This window comes from Poromitra crassiceps, assembly GCF_964638095.1.
Source record: "Poromitra crassiceps genome assembly, chromosome: 1".
NCBI lineage: Eukaryota > Metazoa > Chordata > Actinopteri > Beryciformes > Melamphaidae > Poromitra > Poromitra crassiceps.
The window spans coordinates 124,957,901-124,964,169 of record NC_139623.1 but is presented as its reverse complement, the minus strand read 5'-3'; positions in this window follow the sequence as shown (position 1 = coordinate 124,964,169).

The window sequence follows — 6,269 nt, the reverse complement described above, 5'->3', positions numbered from 1 at the left end:
TACAGAAGAACAGTTTTAGATTGTCTATAAAAGCTCTTAAATTGTGCCAGAGTTTACACATATCATGCATTTGCAATCAGACAATTTAAACATCACCAGAAAATTAGAAAACTTTATATTTTCTTTATACTACTAATTTTAGTTAACTTAACAGGTAACTTGTTATCGTTATGGTGTAGTAGTACTGTTAACCTGTTTGTTGGGACTCTGAATTTGCAAGCTGTGGGCCTTAATCCACTCATATAGTCTTTCCTTTGTTATAGAGCTGATTATTGCTGTTCATTTATATTATCTGCAAATAAAATATTTTTAATAATGCCTTCATGTAGCCTAAATGTGTCATGGAGTTCAGTAGGCTACTATAGTTTTATTCTCTGCATCACTTTTTGTTTCCTGAATTGTTTATTAAATGTCCATCAATTATTGATTATGTCCATCAATTATTGACAATCAAACTGTAAAATGATCATGTGCTCACTGCTCAATCAGTGACTTGGTTACTTTCCTCTACAGTATGTGCCATTGTTTTGATAAAGAATAGATTGCCATGCTAATACCATCTTCAAATTATCCTGACTGATGCTGCCTTCACATCATTTGAGATTTACTGTAAATATTAGCTTCTGACTGGGAGGGGGGGCTCTGATATCTCCCACTTGGCTTCCTGAATTGTGGAAGTCTGTCAACAGGCAGAAAACATGGCAGCCATGTTGGCAGTCCAAGGTAATAATTGTTCTTCGTGGAACGACGTTGGATGACATCTTTCTACAGTCCAGCCAGTATGATTAGTGGTTTGACGATTTCTTACCAGCAAGCAGTTGATGGATGCTGATGTTTACCTTCAGTCCAAATAAGGTGTTCAACTTCAGTCCAAATAAGGACAGGAGAAAAAAAATCACGTTTTTGATATTATGGCACAGTAAAAATGTATATGAAAACCATTTTGAGTTAATCTAAGAAAGACAGTTAGGTCTGGATTTCACAAACAATGAACTGTATTTAGATGGCTTTTAAACAGTGCGAGCTGTCACATGATCACGTCAACATCATTCTGGGTTTTTCACAAGGTGAGGAATGATGTAGATGACTTGAAATGAGCTTCAGCAGCATCACATACTTGAATCCTTTTTGCTCAGACTTTGCAGCAGCATCAATGTCTTCTTTGGGGCATTTCTCTTTCATAAAGCTTTTGTGGGGATGTCAGTGGTCAGTGGACATGAACACATGTTGCTGCTGTCTTGCTAGAAGTGGATTGTCTTTTGCTTTGGTGCGTCCTGCAATTATCTCACTCAAGTTAGAGAAAAACTGAAAAATGAAAACTAGAATCAACACGTCTTCGTCTCAGGTCACACAAATACATTTCCTGCACATCTCTCAGCAAAAAAGTGTGTCAAGCTGAGCTGCAATGAGGAACTAACACCTCAATTCTGATTAGCCAGGAGTGAGTCTCCACTCCTCTATACTACATATCAGACTTCTTTTTTATGTAAGGAGCTTACTGACTCCCTATTGAGCAGCAGCGACAGCCTAGGCCTAGCCTAAGCCAGACTCAGCAACACCGTGTTTCAAAAATTCAGTTCAGTCAAAGAGTATGTTCTAAAATTCAGTTTTTAAAGGGATAGTTCAGATTTTTTATGTGGGGTTGTACAAGGTACTGTACTACATGCAGTAGAATGCAGCCAGCGCAGTCTCAGTTTGGAGAAATGGAGACCGGCCGCATCACACAAGTAGAGCTGTCTGCTGAGTGTGAAGGGGGCCATGAGCAAAAATGTTAAAAAAAATACATACCGGTACATAAAAATACATAAAAATAATAAAAAAGAAAATCTGAAAAAATACATAAAATGCTTCCATACTGCTCACCTGGTGTAATCCAAGTCTCCACAAGCCCTGAGATGCCAAGTTGACATGAATAGACATCATTTACACCCTGTTTTTAGCTGAAATATAGCCATGTGCAGCAAGCTCACTTTTATCTCTTCTTTGTATAGCTGGAGCACCTGGCTCCAGTGCAGATTTCAGCTAAAGTGGTATATTTACAGTCCAAAGCCTGGGAGATGTTGTCTTCTCAGAGAGCACTTCGTCATGGAAGAGTTAGCTGTGTCCGCTGAGTTAGTGAGGCTGTTAGCGGTTTAGCTGAGGACTCATCACCCACCACTCTACTTTGACTGCTTCAGGGCCAGCTGCTGGGAAACAGGGACAACATCACCATCCTCAGCTGCTGGACAACAATAGAATAGTCTTTTCAGTGGATTAGTGGTGCAGTGTGACAGTGAGTCTGCACTGTGCAGCAGCAGCACATACAGACCCTCCCTGTGCAGCACTGTCTGTGGCTCCGTTCGTCATGACAGCACTGACACACTGCGCAGGTTGGTAACTCACTGCACTCACCAACCGTCGCAAGAATAAAACGTCATTTTACCTTTCTAAAATGTGGCATTTTCTATAATCTCAATGCAATCTCATATTGTCTACAATCTCAAGGTAAATTTTGAACAAAGTGGCAGTTAATATGAAAACCTCATACCTTTCTGACTTTAAACACTAATAAAAACAACTTCAGAGACTCAAGTCACATGGCCTGGCTCAAGTCAGACTCAAGTCACAATTTCAACTGAGACTTGGCTTGATGCATGAAGACAAAACTTGAGACGAGACTTGACTTGACTTGACTTGACTTGACTTGACTTGACTTGGGTTCTGGACACTTGAGACTCGACTGTGACTTGTACTTTGATGACTTGAAAGGGTTTCTAAAGTCAAAATATCCTTTGATTCTCTACATGTAGTACTGGATATATCAAACGTGTACGGCACAGTGGCTCAGTGGTTAGCACTGTTGCCTCACAGAAAGAAGGTCCCGGGTTCGAACCCCGGTCCATCCAAGGTCCTTTCTGGTTGGAGTTTGCATGTTCTCCCCGTGTTCGTGTGGGTTTCCTCTGGGTGCACTGACAATCAAGCTGGAGTTTGTCCTCGCTGCACGGTGGCTGCCCACAGCTCCTACTTCTAGAAAGGTCAAATGCAGAAGATGAATTTCCCCATGTGGATAAACTTAACTTAGATGTGACCAAGTCGACGTTGCAGCTCACACCAACACGCTTCCTGCACATCTCTCAGAATAGCAGAAAATAGTGCAAAGGTGCAATGAGGAACTAACACTTCTCGGCACTAAAATGTCCTCATATCTGTGTTTTTTCCACAGTAATACCATTGAACCACAGGCATCAAGAGCCACAATGTGGTCAGTCAGGAGTGAGACTCTCCACTCCTCTATAGTGCTATCAGACTCTCCAGTCCTCTATAGTGCTATCAGACTCTCCACTCCTCTATAGTGCTATCAGACTCTCCACTCCTCTATAGAGTTATCAGACTCTCCACTCCTCTATAGTGCTATCAGACTCTCCACTCCTCTATAGAGTTATCAGACTCTCCACTCCTCTATAGTGCTATCAGACTCTCCACTCCTCTATAGTGCTATCAGACTCTCCACTCCTCTATAGAGTTATCAGACTCTCCACTCCTCTATAGTGCTATCAGACTCTCCACTCCTCTATAGTGCTATCAGACTCTCCACTCCTCTATAGAGTTATCAGACTCTCCACTCCTCTATAGTGCTATCAGACTCTCCACTCCTCTATAGTGCTATCAGACTCTCCACTCCTCTATAGAGTTATCAGACTCTCCACTCCTCTATAGTGCTATCAGACTCTCCACTCCTCTATAGAGTTATCAGTCTCTCCACTCCTCTATAGTGCTATCAGACTCTCCACTCCTCTATAGAGTTATCAGACTCTCCACTCCTCTATAGTGCTATCAGACTCTCCACTCCTCTATAGAGTTATCAGACTCTCCACTCCTCTATAGTGCTATCAGACTCTCCACTCCTCTATAGTGCTATCAGACTCTCCACTCCTCTATAGTGCTATCATACTCTCCACTCCTCTATAGAGTTATCAGACTTCATCACGGCACAAATCCTGTCTGTTCTTTACTGAGCAGAATCTAAACAGTCAAAGGACATAAACGTTGCAATAATGTCAGTATGTCTTGAACTGTGAATCTTCAAACCTTAGTTGTGAGCTGTGAAACTCCCTCAGTTCTCTTGTGGTTTTGAGGGGGAACTACACGTCATTGCCACAAATACACTGTGGGACTGCACAGAAGCTGGACTTGTTATGATGAATATGATTTGGTCAGCTTTAATGGCAGCCGCAGTTCGTAGGTAGTGGCTAAAATTCCGTTTTTAAGGCACTTTAGGCTTGCTTGTCATATTGGTGATCTAGGAATTGAAGCTGATTTTACTGCTACTAAAATTTAAATTTTAAAATTAAACTTTCTGTCGGTGAGATCTTTTGCTGTCTGTCTCTGTTTCAACAGCTGCAAGAATTTCAGAGAGATGTAAAAAATAATACGGATTAGCATGTTCGCTCTGTATCATCGAGTGTGTTGATCCTGCTAGGGCTCTGTAGCCGCTTTCACACCGGCCTTGAAAGCCGCAAAATGCACGGAAAATAGGATCCGCGCCTCCGATGTGAAAGTTGTGAATGCGGGTTGGTGGGTAATTGTTGTACGCCTTTCGTTCCGCCAGTGGACCTAGTCACAGCGCCGGGTTACCAGGCAACCCGCCTCGACAGCGTAGGAGCGGCAAGCCGGAACGGTGCGAATGGTCAGCTCATTCATAAAAAAAATTACAGGGGAAATCACCTCATGCAGCAAGAAGGCATGAGTGAAAGTAAAAAAAAGTAGCCTATACAATCATGACTGCAGGGGCGCCAGGAGGAATGCTCCATGCCTGTAAGTAGGTTAGGCTTCATGTTCAAACGATGTTGACATTATAGGTAAAATTAACGGACTATAGCTGTCTGTGGCGAGTTGGTCTGAGGATATTCCCTCTGGAAACCAGCTTCAGAACTGCAATCTGTCTAGCTAGCCAGTTGTGCATTCCCTTACAAAAACTACTAATGTTATAATAGGCTAGTCGTGTGCATTTATAGCCTATACTATTCCCCCGACGAACGTTATGCAGACTGTTTGATATGCGGGTGTCGTCTTTCAGAACGGACGCTAATTAGGCTACTTCATGGTAATAATTTGCTTTACAAAAAACTGGAACCAAAAGATAAGAATTAGCCTTGTACCCAATAGGCTACATGATGGTGCATCTGTGATCCATAAAGTCGATCAGATGAATATTGAAAGCCTTACCATCCTGCATGTGGACAACACTTTCGTGTTTTATCAGTTTGATCCTTAACGACTTTATCAGTTTGATCCTTAACGACCGCAGCTGCACCTCGTTGGCTGGCATACATCGGTGGTGTTTGATTGTTGAATGAATTTGTTCATCATACAGTAGCCTAGGCTACACTAACCTATGAAAATATTCATTTGGGCTAGGAGGAGCTGGGTTGAAATGCCTCCGTACGGGAGTAGCTTTCAGCTAAGCTAACGGGATCCACAGACTTCGGCTTCAAGACGCTATCATCTATGGTATGGTATGGTATGGTTTATTTACTTAATCCCCGAGGGGAAACATGTTTTGCCACCAGAGCGAATACAATTAACACAAACAAATAGCAAAAACATACAATACAAGGTTACACACACAAATGACAAAGTAAGAAACCTCATGAACAGAACTAACAGTGCTCGTTAAAGAATTTAACCGCAGCAGGCACAAAGGACTTTCTATATCGCTCAGTAGAGCAAGGAGGCATACGAAGTCTGTTGCTAAACGAACTTCGCAGAGCGTGGAATATATTATAGAGGGGATGGTCTACACAAGAGAGAATGGAATTTAGTTTAGTCCTTATTCGCCTGGCAATAATAGTCTCCAGGGAGTCAAGAGGAAGGCCAACCACTGATCCAGCCTTCTTGATGGTTTTATTTATCCTGCTTTTGTCAATAGCCGTGATGCTGCCCCCCCAGCAGAGCACAGTGTAAAAGAGGACACTAGCAAGAATACCCTGGTAAAAGACATTTAGGAGTGACCTGCTGATGTCAAAGGATCTAAGCTTTCTTAGGTGGAAAAGACGTGACTGTGCTTTTTTAAGCACAGAATCAGAGTTTTTCTTCCAGTCAAGTTTACTGTCTAGGTAAACACCAAGATATTTATAAGACTGGACTATTTCAACCTCCTGCTCCTTAATAGTGACAGGCGAGACACTCACTATCCTCCTACTAAAGTTAATAGCTAACTCTTTGGTCTTATCAACATTAAGCTCCAAGAACCTGGTGTCACACCACTGAGTGAAGGTGTCAATCTCCTT